We start from the raw sequence: 24,025 nt of genomic DNA, 5'->3' as shown, positions 1-24,025 counted from the left end.
GGGAAAGAGCCTAGGTTTGGAGTCAGGTAGAATCCCCGTAGCCACACTCTCCTAGATTAGCCATGTGTTTTGGCGCAGTGGCTCACGCCTGTAATCCCAGCACTTTGGGAGGCCGAGGCGGGCAGATCACAAGGTCAAGAGATCGAGACCATCCTGGCTAACACAATGAAACCCCGTCTCTACTAAAAATACAAAAAATTAGTCGGGCGTGGTGGCAGGTGCCTGTAGTCCCAGCTACATGGGAGGCTGAGGCAGGAGAATGGCATGAACCCGGGAGGTGGAGCGTGCAGTGAGCCGAGATCTCACCACTGCACTCCAGCCTGGGCGACACAGCGAGACTCCAACTCAAAAAAAAAAAAAAAAATAGTGAATGGTAATACCTAAGCCATAGGGTTATTTTGGGGTGTGAGTGAGATAACTTGGAAAAGTACCTGATAAAGTAACTGAAATGAACAAAGGTCCTTAATAAACAGTAGCTATTTTTATCACATAGGAATTATTCATTGTTAAAAGACTTGCTTTGCTATCAAAAACAGTGTAGGGACACAGTTACTGTTAGAGGTCAAATGGCATGGAATTCAGAGAACTCCAATTGCCCAGGGTCAGCTGTGAGAAGAACCTACACTTCTGGTTTCTTAGGGTCTCAAGGAGAAACAGTCTCAATCTTTTGCCACTAAGTAAGGACCAAATGATTGGCAATAGGCAAAGTACTCTAAGAAGGCTCTGGTTTGGGTTTTGTCTTCCTTTTGGCTTTCTCATCTCCTGGGGATGATATTCTGCAGGACTTAGTTAAGGACAGGACTCCCAAGGCCTCCCCACCAGCATGCACACCAGGTCACTTGGCTCCTCCAGCCGACAGAGACCTGTACACAGGTGTCCCATACTCCCACGGGCCTCCCCAAAAGACAGTGTCTCCCCCAGCGTCATGCTTCACTTTCCTAATTTCTTCTGCCCCAATCCTCACCAGAACTACAGAGCCACTCCCCACGAGTCCAGGTACCCCCTTTCCTATAGCACCCTCTCCACAACTGTCTTGTTCTCTTGAACCTGGTTTCTTCTCTAGCCAGGATATAGAATACCGATTCAGTTAGCAAAAATGTATTAAGTGGCCAGCTACAGTGGCTCACGCACTTTGGGAGGCTGAGGTGGGCAGATCACCTGAGGTCAGGAGTTCGAGACCAGCCTGGCCAACATGGTGAAACCCCGTCTCTACTAAAAACACAAAAAGTAGCCAGGCTTGGTGGCACACACCTGTAATCCCAGCTACTCAGGAGGCCAAGGCAGCAGAATCACTTGAACCCGGGTGGCAGAGGTTGCAGTGAGCTGAGATCGTGCCGCTGCATTCCATCCTGGGTAACAGAGTGAGACTCTATCTCAAAAAAAAAAAAAAAAGAAAAAAGAAGTATTAGGCATGCAATACTTCATTTATTGTTTATCAGATTTTTTTTTTCATCAATATGTGGTGAGCACCATACTAGGCACTGGGCGCATACAGCCAGAAACAAAATTCTGAGAACATTATGGATATATGTACATCGCTGCACATTGATGCAAGCTTAGCACCTGGTGATGATACACTGTACCATTATGGACGATACGGTCTTGCTGAGGGAGATGACCTCCCAGGGACCAACCCGCAGAGCCTATTCAGGAGCTGATAGCAGGCCTGTGTGGTTGGCCTTCAGAGGGTGAGTTAAACACTGGCAAGCAATGAAGTGGCTTTGTTAAGGCATTTAGATTTTGTTCTAAGTGCAGTGGGAACTAGTGGGGTAGTGACATTCAACACTTTTTTTTTTTGAGACATGGTCTCCCTCTGTCACCCAGGCTGGAGTGCAGTGGTGCAATCATGGCTCACTGCAGTCTGGACCTTCCAGGGTTAAGCAATCCTCCCACCTCAGCCTCCTGAGTAGCTGGGACTACAGGCGTGCACCACCACACTTGACTACTCTTTTTTTTTTTAAGTGGAGATGAGGTCTTGATCCTGTCTCAAAATAAATAAATAAATAAATAAAATCTTTCTAGCTGCCACGTTGCGGGTGGACTGGAGGATAGCAAAAGTGGCAGCACAGAGATTGCTAGAATCATCATCCTGTATAAATAATCCAGGCCCAAGATGGTGGCCTGGCCTCAGGTGGATGTAGGAAAATGGGAAGAAGTAGGCTTACTAGATAGACTATTTGGAAGTAGAATGGGTTAGCTTTGCCAGTGGACTGGAGGAAGGTGAGGGGGAGATGAATGAAAATGGATCAAGAATGGCCCCCTAGGATTCTGCTTTAAGCACCTGAGTGGGTGAGCCATTTTCTGTGATGGGGAAGGGAGTTAAAGCAAAGAGCAGGTTCTAAAGGAAAAGCTCTTCTCTATCTAAGAGACATTTGTCCTGCTCACCACTGTTTTCCTAGCACCCGCTACAAGGCCTGGCATTTATTAAATGCCCCCAAATATTTGTAAATTAATTCCTCTTTTTAGAATTCAGTTGTGGCTGGGCGTGGTGCTACACTTGTAATCCCAGCAGTTTAGGAGGCAGAGGCGGGTGGATTACTTGAGGTCAGGAGTTCGAGACACATGCCAACGAGGCAGTGTGGCAAAGTGATTAGGACCATGGACTCTGAAGATAGGACTGCCTGGATTTGAATCCTAGCACCACCATTTTCTAGGAATGTTCAGTAACTTCTCTGATAGTTTCCTCATCTGGAAAAAATGTACATAATAACTCTGCCTACCTTATAGGGCAGTTGTAAGGATTAATAGTTAATTTATAGAAAGCACTTTGAAGAGAGCTTCAACCTAACAGGCCTGATGTAAATGCTTGCTATTGTTATTAAGCTGAATGTAGATGCAAATTGAGATACCAAGTTTGAAGTTTGATATGGGGATTTGGAACTAGAAAAAAAAATGTAAGAGTCATCAATAAGTAGGTGGTATTTAAAGCCATAAACCTGGATGAGACTGGTGGGGAGGAAGGGGAGGATCCAGGCCCAAGGCAACTGGTAGAGCATAGAAAAGCCCACAAAGAAATTGAAAGCGGTTCTCAGCTAGGATGAAAACCCTGTGAGCAAGCAGCTCAAGGGAGCAGTGGTCATGGTGTGGTAAATGCTTCTGGGAGGCCAAGGAAGGCAAGGACTGAAAAACAACGCCGCCGCCCCCCCTGCCCCCACTCCTGGCAACAAGGAAGTAACCAGTGATCTTGAGCACTTTCTGCAGAATGGCCAGAGAGGATGGAGGGGTTGAGGAGTGAGATAAATGACCATGTGTCTATACAGTGAAATTCCACCAGCCTGGAAATTGACAAGGCCTGTCTCCATGTGCTGCTAGAAAAGTAAGATATATTGATAAGTTTCATAGGTGAGGTACAGAACAGATTGTGCAGTGTGTTCCCATTTCTGAAAATAGACCAGAGGACATGCATATCTACAAAGAAACTGGGGGGGGGAAGGGGGCACTCCCCTGCAGTGTTTGAAATCTTTAATGCACACACAAATATGTGTCTATATTCCCCCCTATTTTGTTTTTACACAAACTGTAGCAGATGGTACACACTGCTCTGTACCTTATTTTTTTTTCCTTAACTGTAGACCTTGGGGGTCTTTCCATATCAATACACAGAGCAGATCTTCTTTATTATTTTAACAGCTACAGAATATTCCATTGTATGCATGTGCCATCAGTGTCACTGCTGACTCTTTAGGTTGTTTATAATCCTATGCTGTTACAAACAAAGCTGCACTTATTCCAGTGTCTTAAAATAACTTCATGACTAGCTGATTTTTAGAGTGAACATGAGGTAAGCCTGCAGAAATTCCACATGGATGGAGACACCTCTTTCAAGAAGTCCAGGTGTACAGGGAAATAGATAAATAGGGAACTAGCAAAGGAGATGTGAGGTTAAGAAGGGGCATTATAAAGATGGGTGATGCTTCAAGCAAAGAAGTATAACAGGGGGCCTTTCAAGAAAGGGTATGGGGGGTGAGGGTGGAGGCAGCAAGGAAAAGCCTCTAAGAAGGTGATATTTTAGCAGGTGTGAAACGATGACTTAAAACAGTGTGAGATCCTATGTTGGGTGCCGCGGGAACATCAGGATGGATGGACAGACACTGGCCTTCTGGAAGGTTCAACTCCAGCAGGGAAGCTGTGCTGTTTCACAAATTGGCTGCAATATTGTTAGAAAGTGGTTGATTCTCGGCGGGGCGTGGTGGCTCACGCCTGCAATCCCAGCACTTTGGGAGGCCGTGGCTGGTGGATCACCTGAGGTCAGGAGTTCGATACCAGCCTGACCAACATGGTGAAACCCCGTCTCTACTAGAAATACAAAAACATTAGCTGGGTGTAGTGGCGGGAGCCTGTAATTCCAGCTACTTGGGAGGCTGAGGCAGGAGAATCACTTGAACCCGGGAGGCGGAGGTTGCAGTGAGCCGAGATCATGCCATTGCACTCCAGCCTGGGCAACAAGTGAGACTCCGTCTCAAAAAAAAAAAAAAAAAAAAAAAAAAGAAAAAAAAGAAAAAATGGTTGATTGTCTTAGAGGTACAGGATCTACAAACTTCCCACTGTGGTCCCTGCTGGTGAAGTGTGCTCAGAGTTCCAGAAGTTCCCTGAGTTCCTGATAAGACAGGAAGCTTGGGGAGAGGAGAATATTTTGCCTGAAATGTTAAGATTTTTTTCCCCTATAGGGATTCAATGACACGCATGCCCTGGAAGGTTTCAAAAATTGGAAATAAATAAAAATTCCAAGAAGAATTTATATTCCTGATGGCTATGCTGATGGTCTTGTAAATTGTATATTTAATCAAAGACACTCAAATGTCTTTTTTTTTAACTATTGAAGAGCTATTTAAATGTCAACATAAGTGATTCCCTCCCAAATAGTGCTGTTTATACATTACTTCCCCTAATAGACCATAATGATTCATAAGGAGGCATTTCTCGCCTCTAAATTGTAGGCCTATTGAAATATAAATTAAGATGATAAATAATTTGACCTTACCTGAGAGTACTAAGTATTTACATGTGTCAAATACGAAATTACCCTGAACATCATGGTCCCTAAAAAGGCAGCCTTCCTCTCCCGGGTGAATTCACTAAATGAAACGGGTTTATAAATTTCTCTTAGAGTGTGGAAGAGAGAGAGGAGAACACACAAAAGAACGGGCCCGGGGACCCGGCCGTCCCCGCCCTCCAGCCTTCTCATGAGGCCCGGGGGGCCGCGGAACCCACTCCCCGGCGGGGAGAGGCGGGTGCAGACCGCCCCCGCGCGCTTCCCGCGCTCCCCTCTCCCCCCTCCTTCCGCGACGCCGCAGGAGTTTCAAAACATGGAGTTTCCACAGGAACTTTGCCAGGCCGAGCTCGCAGCCCTCCCGGGCTCCCGCAGCGGGATTCGCCGAGTCGGCGGCGCCGCGCGGCCTCCCCGCCCCCCACGCCCTCCGGGGAGCCGCTGACCCGGCGGCCTCGGGCAGCTCCGCAAAACCGCTCGGTGGCTGTAGAACCTGGGGAGGCGCGGGGGCTCCGAGGCTCCGCACCCCCGCCGACCCCGTCCGGGCCCCGGAGGGTGGCAGCCTGGCGCCCTCCGCGGGGCCCGCGCCGAGTCCGTCCGCCGGCTCTGTTTGCTTGGCTCCGCCGCCCGGGGCCGGGGCCGAGGAGCGGAGGTCGCCGGCCATGGCGAGCGAGGCTGGGTACCTGGCCGCCCGCTCTGGAGTTTTGTTTTGAAGCCCGGCGTGGGGGAGGGGCAGCACCTCGTCAAGGAGAAATTTCCTGTTCGCAAGACTCCGCTTGCAGAGTTTCTGTCCTGCCCGTGACCTGACAAGTGGATCTCGGCTGCGCGGGTCCCCGAGAGTCGAGCCAGCCGCGCCAGGAGCGCGCGGGGGTGGGGGGGGGCACCCGCGCCGAGGACCGGGGAGCCCGGCTGAGCGGGGCCGACGCCTGCCCTCCCGGTTCCCGGGCGCACCCGGGAGCGCAGAGCCGAGCGGTGACTAATCTGCGGCTCCGGGCCTCTTGGCGCGCAGCCCGGGTTCGCCTCCCGCCCCCTCGTCTCTCCTCCTCCCCGCCGCCCTCCCAGCCCAGCAGCGCAGCGCTCCGCCGAGCGAATCGTGCGGGCCAGGGCCGCCGCCGCCGCGTTCCCGGGAGTGTGGGAAGCGGGTCGAGGCGGGTGGCTCGGGAGCCGTCTCCAGTCGGCCTCCTTCGACCCGGGACCGAATGTGCATGTGTTACCTTCCCCTTAAGCACTTTGATCAGCGTTTTCTCCTCGCAGCCGAGGAGCCAGAGCGAACCGGGGCTTTTAACCCCCTACGTGCCGGCTCCACCGTGGGCTGAGGGAAGAGGGTGCCGCAGGGAGATTGGTCGATACAGGGTGCGATCAGTTTGGTTTAGCAAGCCTGAGCCAGGAGGAGCCCGGCCGGATCCGAGGAGCTTGCCCAAGCGCGGGACGCTCTCCTGTGGAGAGCAGGCCGCTGAGGCCCGAGGCGACTCGTTAATGTTCAAGCTCTCCCAGGGGCAGCGCCGTAACTCGACCTGCCTGGCCAGGCAAGGTGCGGGCTTGAAAGGCCCGGCGGGCGGAGGCTTCTGGAGGGGCCCGGGAGGCCATGGCGGGACCCGCCTTCACGCACCCGGTTCGTTGGCGCGTGGGTGGCTCCTAACCCGGGTGGGGGCTTTGCGCTCGCCTCGCGGACTCGGCTCTGGCCGCCGCTCCCTTCCCTGGTCCAGGCCTCGCTTGGGAGTTAATGATTGATTTACTGGCTCCGCGCGGCCGGCGCCCTCCCAGCTATTTGTCCAAGCTGAGGAGTTGCTGGCGAGCAGCGCAGTAGGCCAAGAGAGCGGGGGTCGCCGGGGAAGGGAAGCCACGCTGCCGACGGGAAGGAGAGGCCACTAGATTAGCTCCCACTTGGCGGCTCTAGCTGTGTCGGGGCAAACCCTCAGGAAGCCGGGCCCGGGCGAAGGGAGCATTGGGAAGCTCCACATGTAAATGGGTTGGCAGCTGGCGATTAGGCCGCCCGATTTTATGAGTCATAATGGGCCTCCCGCCTGGCCCTCAACCTGCTCGCTGTGGATCCGGCGCGCTTGGGGCCCAAGTGGTGGACCATTCCGGCCGCGCAGAGGGACATGCTTCTGGGGGCCCAGGCCGCCGAAGGAGTTGAGAAGGACTTTCTCTCCTTTCTTGTAGAAGGCAACACAAACACCCTAAATCAAACCGCTCCGACAACCGAAGGCTCCACACAGACACATCAATAAGGATTTCGCCTCCCGCGTATGAACGCACAGAAACACTTGTCCTATTTTTATGCAAATGACACCACACAAATAGATCTCGCAGGCCCGGGAGAGGGGCGGGAGGAGGAGGGGCGCCGCCACCCCAGCCAGGGGGCTGTGAGAGGGGAGGGGCGCCAAACCCGCACCCCAGGGCCCGCGCCGGCTCGGGCGCAGCGGGGCTGGCACTGGTCAGGCGGCCCGCCCCGCGGGCAGTGGCTCCCTGCCAGCGCCGCCAAGTCGGCCGCGTCCCCAGGCTGCCTGCAGAGGCGGATTAGGGAAGGAGCGAAGCGAGCCTGTGACTAATCGCGGGGCCTCGGACCGGAGCACCAAGGCCATGTGCGACTGACAGGACCGACACTAGCAGAGGACACGGCGACGCCTCGCTTAATTGCAGGCTTAAAAAATTGCCGCCTGAGCAGCTCTGGCGCGGAGAGCCACGGCTTGCGCGTCGAGCTAGGGAGCGCGCGCGCGCTTGGGTGGGGGCGGGGGTTCCTGCTCTCTCGCTCCAAGGTTGGAACGTTTGGCGTCTCCTGGACCGAGGGACCTGGCCCTTGCGTCCCCCACTCTGCTGGGTCGCTCCGCCCCGCGTGCCGACCAAGTGTGGCTGAGCCCGCCAGGAGAGTACGATCCAGCCTCCAGGGCTAGGTTTCTGACCCGACCCTTTCCCCCTAAAGCCGACGTTTCCCCGCTTTCGCCCTAGATCCTATACGGGAAGGGGCTGTGCATTTGGGGGTGACAGATTCCAACAAATCCTTAAAATAAAAACCACACGCACGAAAGAAACACTTTCTCTTCCCTCCCCTTCCTTCTTCACCGACTGATACAAAGCCCCGAATGACCAAAGGGAAAGAGGTAAGTCGGGGCTGCAGGGAGCGAGGTCATCGAGTGCCAAAACCTCGGGGCTCACAGACACGCACTCTGGGTTCTTCACCCCTGGTCACAGTCTCTGTGGCCCAGACCTTCCTGGAGCACTGGGGCCTCTCGGGGGCGAAGGGAGAAGCGTCGGGAGGCCGGCGGCTCTGTGTTGGGGAGGGGGAGTAGGAGGGAGCGGAGAACCCAGCGAGAGAAGTTTCCACCACGCTCTGGTCGGCTGCTGCCAAAATCCCCGGACCCCTCCCCGCCTGCACCGCCTTCCGTTGCCACCACAAGTTTGGTTTAACGAGAGCTCGGGACAAAAGCAAACGTTTTCTATAGACCCCGAAAACAAAGGGGAAAGAGACGCGCGGGGCCGCGGAGAAGCGGCTGCTAGCGTTATGGTGCCAGGCCGAAAGCAGAGCATTAGAACTGCAAAAGCCGCGCGGGCGGGAGGAAGTGCGAGGCGGGAGGCGGGAGCGCGGGGAGGGCGGGAGCGCGGGCGGGGGAGGGGCGCTGCGCCATGTTTCCGTGTCACCCGCCGAGTCGCCGGCGCTGGGCTCGGCCGCCGGCTCCCGCCTGCCTCCGTAACAGCAGAAAGCGTGCGATTAGCAGCCAGACAGGCGGGGACTCCGGGCCCGCGGGGCCGCCGCACACGCCGCCCGCGGCCCGAGCCCGCGCCCCCCCGCCCGCCGGGTAATCATCCTCCTCGCTGCAGCGCTGTGTGCACTCTCATTAGAGCAGGGAGGCTTTTCTCTGTGCACTCGCTCGGCTCCCGCTGGCAAAACAACGCCTTCCCCGGCCGGGCCCTGGGCCAGGAGAGTCGGGGAGGGTGGGACGGAGGTGGGGGGTGGGTGAGGCAGGGCAAGCCTTGCAGGTCAGCTCCGCCGCCCGATCTCCTCCGGACACGGAGGAGACGGGGAGCGTCCATTGGCCCTCCCCTAGGTGGAGTGGCAAAGTCCGAGCCCCGCAGCCGACCCTACGTCCCTACGTGGAGGGGGGCGGGTGGAGTACCGGTGCCGCCATGACCTACTCCCGTCCCCCGCCGGAGGCTAGAGTAGAGCTGAGGGGGAGATGAGTGTGTCTGGTTTGGAGAGCGGGGGCAGACACTGGGAAGGCTCCCAAAACAGGTTTTGCCCCATCTGTTTTATGAACGACCTCTTCAGGCCAGAAGCCGGATCCCAGGGGTGGCGGCCCTTCGACCTTCGAAAGGAGACCCGGGCCCCCAGCAGGCCCTCTGGCTTCGCGCTCTGTCGCCCGCAGTGGGTGGGAGATGGGGGTGGCCGAGGCTTGGCTGCTCCTGGCCCTGAGCTTCGGAGCCCTATTTTCTCCTCCGCGATCTCTGCACACAACAGTAGGCAGCCTCTCACAGCAGCACGCGCCCAGCTGCAGGGCCTGGGAGCAGGTGTTCCTGCCCGGCCGGAGTGGCGGCTCCGCGCCCCTCCCGTCCCAGCTGCGGAGCTGCGAGCGGTGCGGGGGGGCGTGCTTATGGTGGTAGCAGAGGGACAGGGACATCTCATCGGACCGCAGGAAGGGTTCTCCCGGCTTACACCGGGATACCGCAGGGCCCGGGTGGTCGCCTGGGGCGAGGAGGGATCAGGGGTGACGCGCGGCCAGCCCTCGTCTGGAACAGCCCTGGGGCCAGCGGAGGCTGCTCGGGGCGGCGTGAGGGCTTCCGGTCCCCGTGACTGCGGCGGCGGCGGCGGGGCGGCCGCGAGGAGCACCCTCCCCTGGCTGCTGCCGCCGCGCGGCTCTCGGAACGGCGCCCCAGGAGCCTCTCTGCGTCTGGCAGCGCCGCTTTCGGCTTGCGCTGGGATGGGGGCCGCAGGGTGGTCTCGGCCCAGCCCCCACGGGGAGGGGCGGGGAGGCGGGGACCGGAGACCCCGCGGGAACGGCCGCGCGCCTCCCAGCCCTCCTCCTCGCCGCCGCCGCCGCCGCTGCTGCTGATATGGCGGGCACGTGAAGCGCAGCTCGGCGCCCCGGCGCCAGCCAGGGAGCGGCCTGCCCCGCCGACTCAGCTTACCCGCGGGCCCAGGAACGCGGAACCGAGCCTGGCCGGGCCCCGCGGAGCCCGCACCTCCGCCCCCAGCTCGCTGCGGCCCCGCACCCCCTCCCCGCCTGAGCCCGGCCTTGGGGCCGCGCCAGGCGGCTCGCCCGAGGGGAACTCGGGCTGACTAATGGGACGCGTGTGGGCCTTACGTGAGGCCCGGCTGTCAGCGGATGCCCGCTTGCTCGGAGCTTAGACCGCGGCCAAGCTTTTCGGGGAAAGGCGAGAGAAGGGGTTTCCCCGCTGGGCGGTTTCGGCTCCCCAGGGACAATCCAGCCGCGGCAGGCCCCAACCTTTGGATCTTGCAGCCTGGCCTGGAGACGGTAGACTTGGCATGTGCCGGACGGCACGGTGCCGACCCGGTCGGGGGCAGGGGGTGGGAGCCTCGGGGTTGTGAGCTGGGGGTGGGCAGAGGCTAGGTCAGCTTGGTCTGGGGCGCCCGCCTTGAGGTTTGCGTTCTGGGGCTAGCCACTGGGCCGGGGGGAATTTGCAGGGCGCTCTGAGGTCGTGGAGTCCGATACCAAAACCTTCCTCGACAAAGTCTTCCGGAAACCCCTTCGCGAAATTCCTGTGCGGAGAGAAGGATTTCTAAAACTCCCCGAGGGTCCGGTTCGGCTGGGAGCTTTCGGGTTCTAGGGAGTGTGATTTCCTTTCTCTCCCTTTATAGGGGCCTATAAATATCAGAAGAGTTTCTTCTTATTTCGCATTAACAACCACTTCATGTTGACATAGTTATATGACCCTCCCAAGTATAACTACCTGTTTAGTTTGAAGGCACTGAGTGCGATGGCGAAACACAAACATCGACCAGTAACTAAGAGAAGGAAAACCCAGCCGCGAGCTTGGGTTGGATACAGGATAAATCCTCATCACGCATCCCTGGTTTTATTCAGCCTAATTGCACTAGTAATCCTGCCCCCCGCGAGAAAGCCTGAAATCCTGCAGTCGAGGTGCGACTTTTCCTGGGGAGCCCCGCCAATGGGGGGTGGGTTGTCAGTGGAGGAGAGGTGGGTTTTAAATGTCACTTCCAAATGAAAATCTTTCTTTCTTTTCTTTTTCTCTTTTTCTTTTTTGATCCAGTTTTCGAAAAGAGCATTTTTGCGAGATAAGAAGTGACCGATCAAAATCGCTAAGGGGAGGTTGTAAGCAGCCGCTTTGCCCCAGCTTAGCGTTATCTTATCTCTCACACTTGCATGGCGGAAAAAAAAATTGGCTTATCTTTATCCCCACCCCCTTCTCGCCTTAATTGCTAAAAAACACTAGTGTGTTAAACCGGGAGGAAGGAGGTCTCTGGAGTGTCAGTGGAAAAGGAAGATTCAAAAATGTGGGCTCCCGAGGGAAGCAAGGGTGGCAGAATTTATTCTTTCCCCCAGGCCTTTCTGGTACAACACAGGGTGTAGTCCAGGGTGGAAGGCTGGGTGGTTCTTTTTTTTAATTATTATTTTAAGAACAAAGTCTGGGCTTGGCCTTGGGTCGTGTGGCTTCCCCAGGCCTCGCTTTCTGAACTTCTCCCCTCCTTCATCTCTCAAAAGCTGCTGGTGGGTCTGGGTTGAGGCCTCTCACTCTGCCTTCATCCTCCCTCCTCTAGACACATCCTCCTTTTGGGGAGGGGGGGATGCAAGGCTAGGACACATAGCCTGCTGGAAATCATTAAAATATATGCGAGTGTCTGCAAACACACACTTTTAAATCATGGCGTTTTCCCTCCACGCTGGTCTATTTAAACTCCAGAGCGAGCTGGATCTCCTCCCTCTCAGTCGTTTGTCTGTGTCACCGACAGGCCGCTAATGGCCGGGCTTCCAGGCGCTGTGCATTATGCATTAGCCTCCTCCCTCCGCCGCACACAGAAGGTTCTGTCAGGCCGCACCACACAAACCACCCTGAGCCCCCCCACCCCACCCCCCGCACTCAGGCCCGGGGCTGCGCGGCTGCTAACGCGCTGGAAACGCAGGGATGGAGAGGAGGATGAGCACCGAGAGTAGAGTGGTTCGGAAGGTGGAATGGGAGCGGGTGAAATGTGCCGAAGATTACACCGTTTGGAATCCCCAGTCCGTTGTGAGCCCCAAAGCTTTGCTCCTGGCTGCGACCTTCTCGAGGCAACCATCCCGCGCCACTCACCTCTGTGACCGACTTTGTTGGGGGCGGGAGGGCAGAGGTATTTAGAGACAGATCAGCACCGCTTTCCCTTCTGCTGGTCCGTACCCACCTTCCTGCTGCAGGCGAGGGGCTGGCAGAGCCTTCTCTACCCCTCCAGTTCGGGAGTGGTACCGTGAAGGGGTTCGGGGTGGTGCGTCTTCGCAGGGACCCGGTGGGAGTGGAGGAGGGAAGCTGGATACAAAATGGCTGGGGCCGGAGGCCGGCACACTGGGTCCGAAGGCGAGTAGTTGGTGGTTCCCCTCCCCCTCTCCCGGCGGTTCCCACTCACTGCCCCCAGCCGGGTAAAATATGCGCAGAAGGCGCCTTGCTAAATAAGCAGCCGAGGCGGGACGTGGCGTCCGGGTTTATCTGCAGGAGCACCCGGCCCAGCGCGGCGGTGTCGAGGGCTCTTAAGCCCTTGCCGAGCGCAAGAGGCGGCCAGCCTCCCAGAAGCCTCCTGTATTTATGCCCATTTGGTCGACACCCAACCACCCTGCGGGCCCCCGTAGTGTAGATGCTAGTTCACCCACACGTGCCTGTGTTCGAGTTGCTCAGGGCCTGACCCAAATCGAGCCCAGACCAGAAATTCCAAGATGGTTGCTAGGAACCACGGAGAGGCTGCCCTTAGGGCCTTCCTTCCCCAAACACCCAATAACCCTCCAAAGGCCAGGAAGAAGAAAGAACAGTCATGTTCAGCCTGGCGACCCTTAAGTCCAGCAGTCTTCTGCCCTGGGAGGCAGCTACCTTTAGATGTTTCCACATGAGTGAAATCCTGGGAGGAGGATGCGCCTCCTGTTGTTACCTCGTTTGAGTTTCAGAGGGGAAGCCAGCTGTGCCTTGTGCTTGGAGGATGGGGCAGCGGATGTTTTTTAAAGTGCCATTGGATAAGCCCAGAGTTCTTGTACAAAGTGACCAGAAGACTATAAGTGTGGGTGTGTTTTTAAAGAAAGGCTACCTCACATTATGTAAAAATACATTATCTGTACTCATCCGAGTCCCACCTGTTCCAGTACCAAGTGTCATCGCCCTGAGAACAGCCTCCGAGGAGGACCATCGGAAGCCTACACATACGTTATAAGCTTTATGATGTGGATCCTACACATACGTTATAAATAAATCTTGCACACAAGGTTAGAAGGCCAGGGTCCCCCAAACACAGGATGCCTGGCCTTTCCCCTAGGCCAGGGTGGAGCTGGAGGTGTGTGGGAGAGGCCCTAGCGGGTCTTGCAGAGTCAACCTGCCTTGAGAAGGGCAGCCAGGCTCAAGGCCTGCTCCTAGAAGGGCCAGCTCGATTGCCCAGTTGCAGGGCCTGGTTAGCCTGAGGTCGAGTGGTTTGTTGTAATCAGGAGACCCTTCCATGGGAAGGGAGATTGGTGGCGGAGGGGCAGCCCCCGCTGCTCCATCTGCAGCACCTCTCATTTCGGCACCTATTTCTTTATTTCTCCGTGGGCTGCACGGCCTCTCCTCCCATGCACTCCCTTGCTCACTCTCTCCTCCTCCTCTGTTTTCATTGAAATCCTCCCCTTGCTGAGTGCTGGGTATAGCAGCCTGACCCCCGGGTCAGCTCCCGAAGGGCTCGTGGGAGGGCAGGAGAGGAGGGGGCAGGAGAAGGGCCAAACCACCGGCACGCATTGCAGGCCCCGCGGCATCCCCAGCTCCCTGAGCCCCTTCTTGAGTGAGGACACAAGATGGGATTGCCCTTCGACAGCTTTCTGCTTGTTTTCCCCAGAACAATTCGAACTAACCGGGCCAATAGGTGTAATCTCCCCTCCCCCCCTCTGCCTTATAGCGCCTCGGGAAAATCCCACATTTTAATTCCCAGTGAGTCACGAATCCCCCCCCCCCCCCACCACTCGTGCCTCTTAGGACTCCCTTAATAAGATATTTTTGAAATCCCACGGAGTTGAAAAATGTATCCCTAGGAGATGGAGGAGAAACCCTTTAATCCTACCAGCCTACCGTGGAGGCAAGATCCCTAAAAAAGGTGGGGGAGGATGTTGCAAATTACGTCAAAGGCGAATTTACTGGCCTGTTTGTCTCCAGCATCAAATTTCTCCCCCAGTCAGCCCTCCCCTCGGCCCCTTCGCATTTACAGCACCCCCACCACCCCCGTTCATTTTAACTCTAGGACTTTTTTTTTTTCTTTTTCTTTCTTTTTTTTTTTTGAGACGGAGTTTCGCTCTTGTTGCCCAGGCTGGAGTGCAACGGCGCGATCTCGGCTCACTGCAACCTCCGCCTCCCAGGTTCAAGCGATTCTCCTGGCTCAGCCTCCTGAATTCTAGGACTTTTAAAGTTAGACAAACAGGCCTCTTTGTCAGCAGCCCCGGGAGGCCGTAAGACTCCGAGAGGCTGCAGGCCCCGAGCTCGGTTCCTGGATTTTCTAAAAGTTCTGGACGTTTACATGCGACTTCGAACTCCAAGAAAAGCCTGTGCCTGGGGGCAGAGTTGGGGAGACTAGGGGAGGGGATAGAAGGTGGCTGGGCACCGGGCCAGGGCCTCTGCGGTTCGGCCTAACCGAGCCGGAAGAGCCTGGCACGGCTCCACACTGGCCCAGGCCAGTTCTCCCGTCCAGCCTGCAGCAGCAGAGCGGCCTCCTCGCCTGGAACCACGTTCAGAGTTTCCCCACAAATACCCAGCTTCAGCCTTCCCGGTTATTTTTGACTTGTTTTGAATAAAAGGAGTCGCTTCAAAAAGAAATGTTGCCACAACACACAACCAGAGGCCTTTTCTCCAGCTGTGTCTGTAACTCGCATGCGTTCAATCTAATAACTTTTAATGTCTGGTCCTAAAATGTCTTTATAAAAAATAGTTTTACAGCATAATAGTCCAGGTGTCTTTCTGCTTGTTACCGGAGATTAAAAAAATGTGTGGGTTGGCTTGCAGAGATATCCACCCCCAGAAAGACCAGGAAGAAAAAAGCGTGCATTCCATTCTGCAGGCGCTGGTCCTGGAAGCGTTCGCGGCCCAGCCCTGCTGGGCACTGCTCGCGGGGGCACTTGCTCGCCTGTCTTTTGCATCAGTTGTTATAAGCAGCTCTGGAGCATGAAGATTTAATTCTGCCGAAGTTTCGGGTTTCAAACGGTAGAGATGTTTCACTTCTGCTTTGAGAAGGGCTGTTTTTATAACTATGTGCTGAGAACTAAAACAGAATGAATAAAATCGCACCTAATACCAGTCCCAGAGTCAGTAGTGAGTCTAATTTTTAAAAGGGAAAATATCTGCTAGCTAGAGCTGATTTTGGCCTTGACCTTGACTTAGTAATCAACTTGAGATGCTTTTGATTATTTTTGGCATGGGGACACTCCAGGATATTTTAAAAACTTTCCGTGTGGATTTACAAGCCACCTCCATTTCAGATTTATGTTTCATGGAGCCTGCACCATCTTGTCCTTAGGCAGAAAGAGACACCCCACCCCCTTCCCAGTATAAAAAGACCCTAGCGGGCAGCCGAATGGGGTCACCTTTGGCCGCGAAGTCCGGGCCCGCAGTCTGGGCGCGGTTAGTCCGGAATACCCCCTCCCCCACTCCTGCCCCTTCCCGCCAGCTTCACCAACTAGGGCTTCTCGGCTCGCCCTTGAGGCTTTGCGCTCCGGGGAGGCCGGAACCTCGCTTCTCCGCTTCCCCCTCCCTCCCGCCTGCCCCCGCCCTCCCCCCGCGCCCAGCGCCGCGCCGGGTGCGCTGGAGAAGCTCAATACGTGTCAATTGAATTGAACTGCTGCGGGCGCAGGCTGTACGCCGCCGCCGAGCACCGATCAGCACGACGTTACCGAGTGGAAATTTATGGGGCGAACGGTGTAAGCCAAAAGTTGCTCCCTGTCAAGGAAAATAAAACGCGGGAGATAATCTCCCAACGCCGGGGTGAGGGGCCTGGGCAGCCCCTCCAACCGTCAGAGGTACAGACCGTGAAAATGCTCGAGAACCGGGAGAAATACAGGCGGATCTCCGCTCTCCGACCGCCCCCCACACGCCTCCCGGTGCCTCCACGGGCTGCTCCCCCCTTCCCCCACCTCCAAACAATTCCCACACAATTGAAACGTCCGGGGAACTCGGGCGCGGAGTTCAGGCGGAACGGCCACCGTTGCCTGGGGTGGTGTTTTCAGGTAGCTTTTAACACCGAAATGGGAAAGGGCTCCTCTGGGAGGAAGGGGCAAACTGGGGTGGGGGTGAGCACGGGAGCGCACAGGCCACGCTCCGCTGGGTCTCGGAGGGGACGAGGCCGGGAGAGCGCAGCGCTGGTGGCAAGAGGCGGCGGCAGCGGCTGCTGCCGCTGGGGTTTGACAGCTTTGGCTGAACGGAGTGCGAGGCGCTTTATGGTAATTGCGGTCCTCCACTGGCCTTCTGGGTAGCGAGGGGAGTCTCGGCGCGCGGCTGGGAGAGCCGCCCCCGCCGCCCCCATCCCTTCGGCTCTGGCTCTGCCGGCAGCCCTCGCCGCCGCCGCCGCCCAAGTCGGTCTCCGGCTCGCCCAGGACGTGCGCCCGGGCCGGGCGTGCGCAGCCAACTCGGCCCGAGCTGGGGAGGAGAGGCCGGGGGACGAGGAGGGGGGGCGCCACCCAAGTGGTCCGGGGTTCGGATCCAGAGAGGCCAAAACGTGCCGGGCCGTGCATCGATGACGGCCGGGGAAACTCGGGCAAACCTTTCCTGGGGAATCACCCCTCCCGAAACCTCGCCGCGGAGGCGCCGCAGCGGAGGGTGAGCGGAGACTGGCGGAGCTCAAACTTGCGAGAGCTGGAGGCGGCGGCGGGCGGGCGGCTGTCGCCGGAGCGCTGCGCCTGCGGGGGGAGGGGAGGCGGCTGTTAGGAGGGAGGGAGGTAGGGCGGGCGGGAGGGAGGACGAGCGGAGGGAGGGGGAGGAGGAAGAGGAGGGAACCAGGGAGGGGGGACGCGTTGGGATCGCGGCGTGCGGCGGCAGACGGAGCCTGGGCTCCCAGCGGCAAGGTGAGGCAGAGCTGCGCTCCTCGCTGAACGCGGGCCGAGCTCGGCGGCTGCGGGGGAGACGCGCAGGAGCCCAGACCGCGACCGAGAGCGGGAGCTAGGCGGGCGGCGGCGGCGGAGGGGGAGCCCGCGAGCCGCCGGGCGGAGAGCCCAAGCCGCGCTGTCGCCGCGCAGGGACGACTTGGCCAACACTCACACACACTCACACACACCCAGCCCGAGCGGGCGCTCGCGGCGAACCGTCAACATGGCGCTGGGGCTCCTGCCCGAGCGCGGGCGGCGGCGGCAGCGCGGGAGCTGCTGAGCTCGGCCAAGCCCAGTCCAGCTGCGGGAGCCCGGAGGATCGCACGGGGCTGTCGCCACCTGCCCGGAGGCTCCGAGCCCGCCCCGCCCCGCCCCCACCCGGCCCAGAGCCCACCCCTCGGCGGGGCCGACCCGGAGGGCAGCCGGCTGCCAGCAGACGGCGAGGGAGTCGAGTGAGCGCGGCGCCGCGAGCGGGCTGCGGGCAGCCGGGGACCGCAAACTTTGCTGCTCGCCGCGCTTCTCCGGCCCGGCTCCTTCTCCGCTCGTTAACGTCGCCAAACCCCCCCACCCTTCATATCTCTCTCCACCCACCCAACCGCCCCCCGCTCCTTCTCGCCGCCTCGAGTCCGCTCGGGGGAAAACTTCAAAGCGCCGGATCGCAGGCTCCCTGCCTACTCCCCCACCGGGGATTTCAGGTCAGTGCCCGGAACACCTTTCCCCCGGGAGACCGCGGACGGGTGGGCGGGCGGGCGCGCTGAGGGCTGCAGTCGGCCCCCTCTCCCGGGGCCCCCGCCCGCAGCGTACCCCGCGAAGCTTTTGCCTCGCGCTTCCCTTTGGCTGCCTGGCTCGCTTTCGTTTTTATTTCATAGCTATAAGTTATTAAAAATGCAGCCAACCTAAGCGGCCCCGCGTGGGCACCAGGGAGGGAGGGGGCGCGGCTGGGGGCCTGGCGCCTCCCGGTGGGCCAGGAGGACAGCAGAGAGTTCGCAGAGTGGAAGTTTGCAGCCTGTGTGTGTCTGTGCGCGGGAGCGCGGTCGCCGCTGAGCGCCGCGAGTCGGGCGGAGGGGGGGGAGGTGGGCTGGAGGCTGGGAAGCTGGGTTCGGCGTTAGCTCGCGAGCAGGAAGGGGAGGGCAGCGGGTTGCCGTCTGCTTTCTTTTTCGACTCGGGAAAGAACTGTAAAAACCCCCAGCCGCCGCCACCGCCGCCTCGTCTCGCCTCTTCGGGGGCCGGTCGTTCCTCCAAGTGGAACGTCGGCATGTGCGTGCGCGAGGGTGTGTGGCGAGTGCCTCGGGCCGAGCCGAGCTCGACCTGCCGCCGCTGCCGCGCAACTCGGGAGGGGAGTCCCGTTTTTTCTTGGCTTGCCCCAAAGCACGAATCACGTGGATTAAAAAAAAAAAAAACTACTAAGAAATCGAGCAGAGCGAGGGGTTCCGACTTGGCCCGCCCGCCAGCCAGGTCAGACGCTTTGTTTTGTAAATGTTCTTTTAAGATTATAATCTGCGATCCCCCTCCCCCTTTCCCCCTCGTCTCCCTCCCCGATGTTCAGCGTAGGTTTTAAGTTATGAGCCCCCAGGAGTGGGTGTAGAATATGCTTGTGCGGGGGCAGCGTCGTGGAGGGAGGGCGGGGGCGGGCGAGACCTGGGTCCTCCGCTGGGCGATGGGGAGTCTGGTGGGTAGCCCTGATGGGCGTGTGAAAGTCTGCGGCCGGAGGAAGTTGGTCCCACTCGGAGGGCGTGTGGCAAGGAGGCTGCAGGCGAAGAGGAACTTGCGCACCGGGGCAAGATCCTCGGACAAGGCGGGGAGGGCGAGGCGCCGCGGGGCCCGCGCTCGGAGCCGGCGGGCGGCTGCGCTGCAGAGCCTCCGCCAACTCGGGGGCTCGCGGCGGCGGTGACGAGCGCCTGCTGTTTACGGAGAGAGCCTTGGGGCACCGTGTGTGGAGTAGGGCGGCCGAAGTCACGCGTGGTCCCGGCGGGCTTCCCGCCGCTCGCACGCTCGAGTGGGCACTTCCCGGGGTCCCGGAGACGGACGAGTCTGGCAGCGTGTAGGCCGTGGCCGGGCGAGGCGTAATTTGCTGTTAATGAATCTTTTCCAGAAAGTCCGCGATCTCCAGCTAGAGGCTGTGAGTGCCCGCGCGCCAGGGCGCGCGCCGCCGGCGTCTGGAGGGTGGGGGTGGGGGGAATGGAAGAGCGAAGAAGGAAGGAGGAGGGTTATGTGTATTTAGAAACAAACCTTAAAAAGAAACCAACGCGCTTCAAATAGGTATTCGCACAGCCTCGCTGCGTCTAGACTAGACAGCTCGGGGTTTTAGCTGTGTTTTCCCCCCCCTTTTTTCGTTTTGAGAAGACGCTAGAGGAGGAGTAGTGTGGTATTTGGTTCTGGGGTAGTCTCTTGGAGAAAGATCCTTAAAATGGCCTGGGAGTAAAGACTAGGAGGAAATGGCCCACCCCAGAAGGTGGTGGGTGGTGAGTGCAGACAGACTTGGGTATTTCTGGCCATCTGACACTTCCTGTGGCACTGGAAACGGACACCGCGGGCCGAAATCAATCCTTACGAAGTGTTGGGTTCGGTTTTGCCAACAGAATTGCTTGCGTGGAAGGCATTTTAATTGTCAGCCTCAAAGATTCCTGTACGTGGACACTTAGGGAATACGCTCGTTCCTCGACCCTGCCCACTCCACTCTCGACCTGTTATCTGGTGTGGGTTTTGCAGTGTTGGTTTTCGTGTTTATTTTGGGCACGGTTTCAGCGCGTAGAGCGGAGTGGGGGGGGGAAGGCGATGATTAATATGCCATCCAGGTTTAATCCGAGGCTGGCCTTCAGTGTGCGGGTATACACCGCCACGCACACCAATTGCCTTGGGGTGTTTAGGGGAGCGCGCGGGTTTTGGGCAGCAGGCGCCCGGCCGGCAAGTCGCGGCTGGGGCTCGGTTGGCCCCAGCGCTGTCCTTTGAGGCGCTGTCACCAGTAGGTGACTGAGAGTTAATTAGGAAGTGTTCTCCGGATCAATGGGCTGCACAGCTCATTAGCGATTCTCTCCAGCCCTTTGCAGGGCCGTCCTGGCCTCCGCCTCCCACACAGGCCGGGGCCTCGCTGTCCAGGCTGCGGGGAGCGCCGCTGGGAAGTGGGGAGGGGCCGGTAGCGAGGGACGGCGGGGAAGCGAGTGTAACTTCGCGGGGCGGCGCGTTGCGTGCGGCGCCTCGAGGCCCGCGCAGCCCGCTCTTTCTTCCTGCCCGCGGTCGCCTCCACTGTGTCTTTAACTCGCTCCCGCTCGCGTCGCTGCCTGGCTGCTCCTCCCCGCCTCCCGCGCCTATCTCTTGTTCTCTAAGCACGACGCCTGTGCTCCCCGCCCAGTTTAGGATTAGACAAGATAAAAATAGGACTGCCCAGCGCGCGGAGCTGTGACTGTGCCCCGGCAGCCGGGCTGGTGGGAGCGCGGGGGGCCGGAGCTGGAGAGGACCCATGGTGCGCTCGGAGCGGCCAGTGCCTGTGGGCCCTGTACCCCCACCCCGCAGGCGCCGTCACGCTCCCCGGGTTCTGTCCGCCGTGAACCGTGCGGGCCGGGGGACCTGGGCAGGGTCTCCTCGCTCTCGCGGGTGTTGTTGGTGTGCCGGTGATAGATCGGTCTAGACAGGCATGCAGGCTCCCTCCCGGCTGAAGGACTGGAGGGGGGGGAGGCGCGGAGACGGCAGCAGACTCCGTGAGCTGCGAGTGAGCGAGCTAGCCTCCGGGCCCAGCGAGCTGGGTGGAGGGAAGGCCTTGGGGGTTTCTCTTAACCCTTTAAAGGCCGTGGTTGGGTAGTGTAATAGGGAAAGGGGGGCAAAGAGCCTAGTGGAAATTCCTGGAGGCAGAGTAGCTCGCAGTGGGGAGGAGCTGTGAGTCTGGGCCTAGGGTTTTCCTTTCTCTTATGTGTGCACGGTCACATCTTGGTGCATCGGGCTCGATTCTTCCACAAACCAAACGCAGCTGCTAGATGATCTAGTTTGACCAGGTAGTTCTCAGTCGGGGAGCTGTGAACACACACAATGAACACCCTCACTTTAAAAACTGAGTTTGGAAGACAGACGTAGACTCAATGTTCCCAAAGAGAATTCATGCGGGTGTTCAAGGACGGGAAGGTCTGCACATAGCTGTAGTCGGGTGGGGCCTCTGACCATGACTGCTGCAGACCAAGGACCTGAGCCTGAAATGCCCCGCCAGCATGTACAGGTATGCACTGAAGAGAGCAAAGCGGTCTTTGAGTTGTCTCTATATTAATAGACATACTTTTAACCAGGAACTTGTGAGGAGTTAGATACGTGCAAGGAGACAGCCTCCAAAGAGGAGTTGGACACTGATGTGTTATGAGATCCATCATTTGTGTGTATATATATATGGCTAATATTAAATTGGTCTAAAATTTTAATACACCTCTGCAGACATTTATCTAGTTCTTTCTTCAGCTTGAAATGGGCGGATGGGTTACCCTATACATAAATAACTCATTACTAACATTCCAGTCTCCTCCTCCCTCCTCTTCCTTTCTTTAAGAGTTTGTGATCTTAAGGGATCCTCTGTTTACATTTAAACTGCAAACCCATATTGGTCTGGCCTGGGAAAGAGCCACATTATAGGCAAAGCAAAAAGAATGGAAGTAGTAGGAATGCTCAGATTAAGATGTGCGCTTGAATGACATGTGCTGAGACAAATCAAGACACTTGGGCTCCGTTGCCCAAATGGAACAAGAGATACATAAGAGATAAAGAACTGGCCAAGGGGAATGTAAACATGGGTATGCAAATACAGAGATGTATAGCGATATTCTGAGAGAAAAATCCCAGACTTTGTTGAGCTGGAAACTGGGGCAGAATTTCTGTAAGTGCGTTCCAGAGACAATAGCCCATTTAAAGGTGTGAAGAGGGTCACTTGGAAACACAAAAAGCATTCATATGCATACATCCATGCTTAGATACACAGGCTGAATGACAAACACTCCTCAATGCCTGACGAAGACTTTCCTGCCGAGTGAGTGAGACCGACTTGGGTACAGAAGAGTGGGCCACACAACCACATTCACACACTTATTCACAGGGAAATAATGTGTCTTTGGCTTGAAGGAAACTGAGGGCCAAGCTAGCAGCCTAAAGGATGGATGGTGTGCAGTGAACTAGGACTATCTCTGGTTATAGTTTCTTTCCCTTCTAGGGGTGAGGTGGAGTGGGCAGCGGGTTGGTGATGAGCAGGTAGGAGCCTTTCTGAAGAGATTTTGAGTTCCTGACCTGGAGTGGCTGGATCGTGTAGCCACAAGAGGGGTAGCTTTCCACTTTGTGGTCAGTAGGAATGGCTGTTGCACTGCTTGGGTCCAATTTGCTAAGGTGGAGCAGGGCCTCAGTGGGCTGGGAAGGAGAACAGGAAGAAGTGCGGCCTCTGGGAGGAATAAAAGGGAGGTATGCTTTCTTTCTTTTCTTTTTTTTTTTTTTTCTGTGGAGGAGACCGTGGCAGGGACAGCCTGTGTTGGGTGGATTAGCAGGCGCCTCGGTGACCCCAGACGCGCACATAAACTCCGGCTAGGGTATGGCTTGCCCGCGGCGTCGATTTGCTGCGGTCCCTCTTTGTCTAAGCCCAGCCGGGAATTCCAGCTTTTATTGGGAAGATCGCACTTGGGTGGGGCCCGCGCCGGGCCGAGTGGGGCAGGGTCCGGTCGCGCTGGGCGGGAGGCTTGGAGCCCGCAGGACGTTCCCCGGAGCTGCGGGCAGCCCTGGCAATGCCACCCCGGTGGTTTCCTCGAGGACGGCGGACCCGGAGAGGCGCGGCGGGGCGGGGAACTTCCTGGGTCCATCTCGGCCGCCCCGCCCCACCCTTCTCCCTCCGGCCCGAGGCCGAAAGGAGCTCACAAGGCCCTTTGTTAGGCCCCGAGGTCACACTCGTGCCCCGGGGGCCGCCGATGGGTGGGAGAAAGCAGTGCTGCGGGTCAAGAGGAGCCTCCTTATTGCCTCGGTGCCCCAGCCCATCTTCTGGATCGGGCCCGGTGGGGGCCTCGCCCAGAGCTGGGTGGGGAGGCCTGGGCCGGCCCTGACCCGCCCCGGCTTCTTTGCCAGTGTTTATGGCCGACGGGATTCCGTCTGTTTGCAAAACCGGACGCGCTGCTGAGGCCTAGATGGTAGAGCCAGGAGAAGCCGCCGGGGCGGGAGTAAATGGTCTCCCCCCAGCCGCCCGGGTGGTAGCCGAGCCGCGTTCGTCGCGCGCACTTGGCCGGGGGCGTCCACTGGTCTCCAGCCCTGCCCGACGGCTTTCTCTGGTTGCCCTCAACGTGTTCATCAGGAAGGGATATCTTACTTTTTGTTGGGTGGAGTTCATTAACGATGCCTTTCTGCGATATTTCTGTAGAAGGGTCCCTTTTGGGGCGCAAGCTCACCTCCATGTGTTTACAATCGAGGGTCTCAGAAACGGGGGTCCTCACTCCGTCATTGTTTTAGAGCTGTGTCTCCCACAGCCGGCACCCACGGGCTCGGCTCTCCATGATTAGAGAAGCGGGGAAGTCCACTCGGAGAAGATCCTGACAGCATAAAAGATAATTTGTGATCTAAAAGACAGTTTCCAGTATAATCTCATTATGCACCACAGACTCCCGATGTTATTTTGTGGAAGGCGGACAATGATCAATTTACATTGACCCGGGGCTGGGCGAGCTTTTAGATGGTAATTGCCATATTGATTTGCATGCAAAAAGGAGACCTGCTAAAATTAAAGACCGGAAGCTAAATTAAACTAAATTTATTGTCTAGGTGCAAACCAGGGGAACTGTTGGGGGATGGGATTGACTCA

The 24,025-nt window shown here is 57.7% G+C and overlaps 1 protein-coding gene across 14 annotated transcripts in view; it reads left to right on the top strand.

Moving 5' to 3' along the window:
- The window catches only part of BCOR (BCL6 corepressor), a 125,543-nt gene that overhangs the window by 61,689 nt on the left and 39,829 nt on the right, over nt 1–24,025 (top strand). For 4 of the 14 annotated variants that reach the window (XM_055376424.2, XM_031005979.3, XM_031005980.3 and 1 more), the window contains exon 1: nt 17,138–17,921. The exons of 8 other annotated variants lie outside the window; for them this stretch is intronic. The gene's annotated coding sequence lies outside the window, so the exon portion shown is untranslated. Of the gene's footprint in view, nt 1–16,841; nt 16,961–17,136; nt 17,922–24,025 lie in introns of those variants that run through there. 2 more of the 14 variants (XM_019019639.4, XM_063703128.1) reach the window with 2 other exon arrangements.

Source organism: Gorilla gorilla, chromosome X (assembly GCF_029281585.2).
Source record: "Gorilla gorilla gorilla isolate KB3781 chromosome X, NHGRI_mGorGor1-v2.1_pri, whole genome shotgun sequence".
Taxonomy (NCBI): domain Eukaryota; kingdom Metazoa; phylum Chordata; class Mammalia; order Primates; family Hominidae; genus Gorilla; species Gorilla gorilla.
The sequence above is the reverse complement of the archived record's forward strand: the minus strand, read 5'-3'. Positions and strand labels throughout refer to the sequence as shown.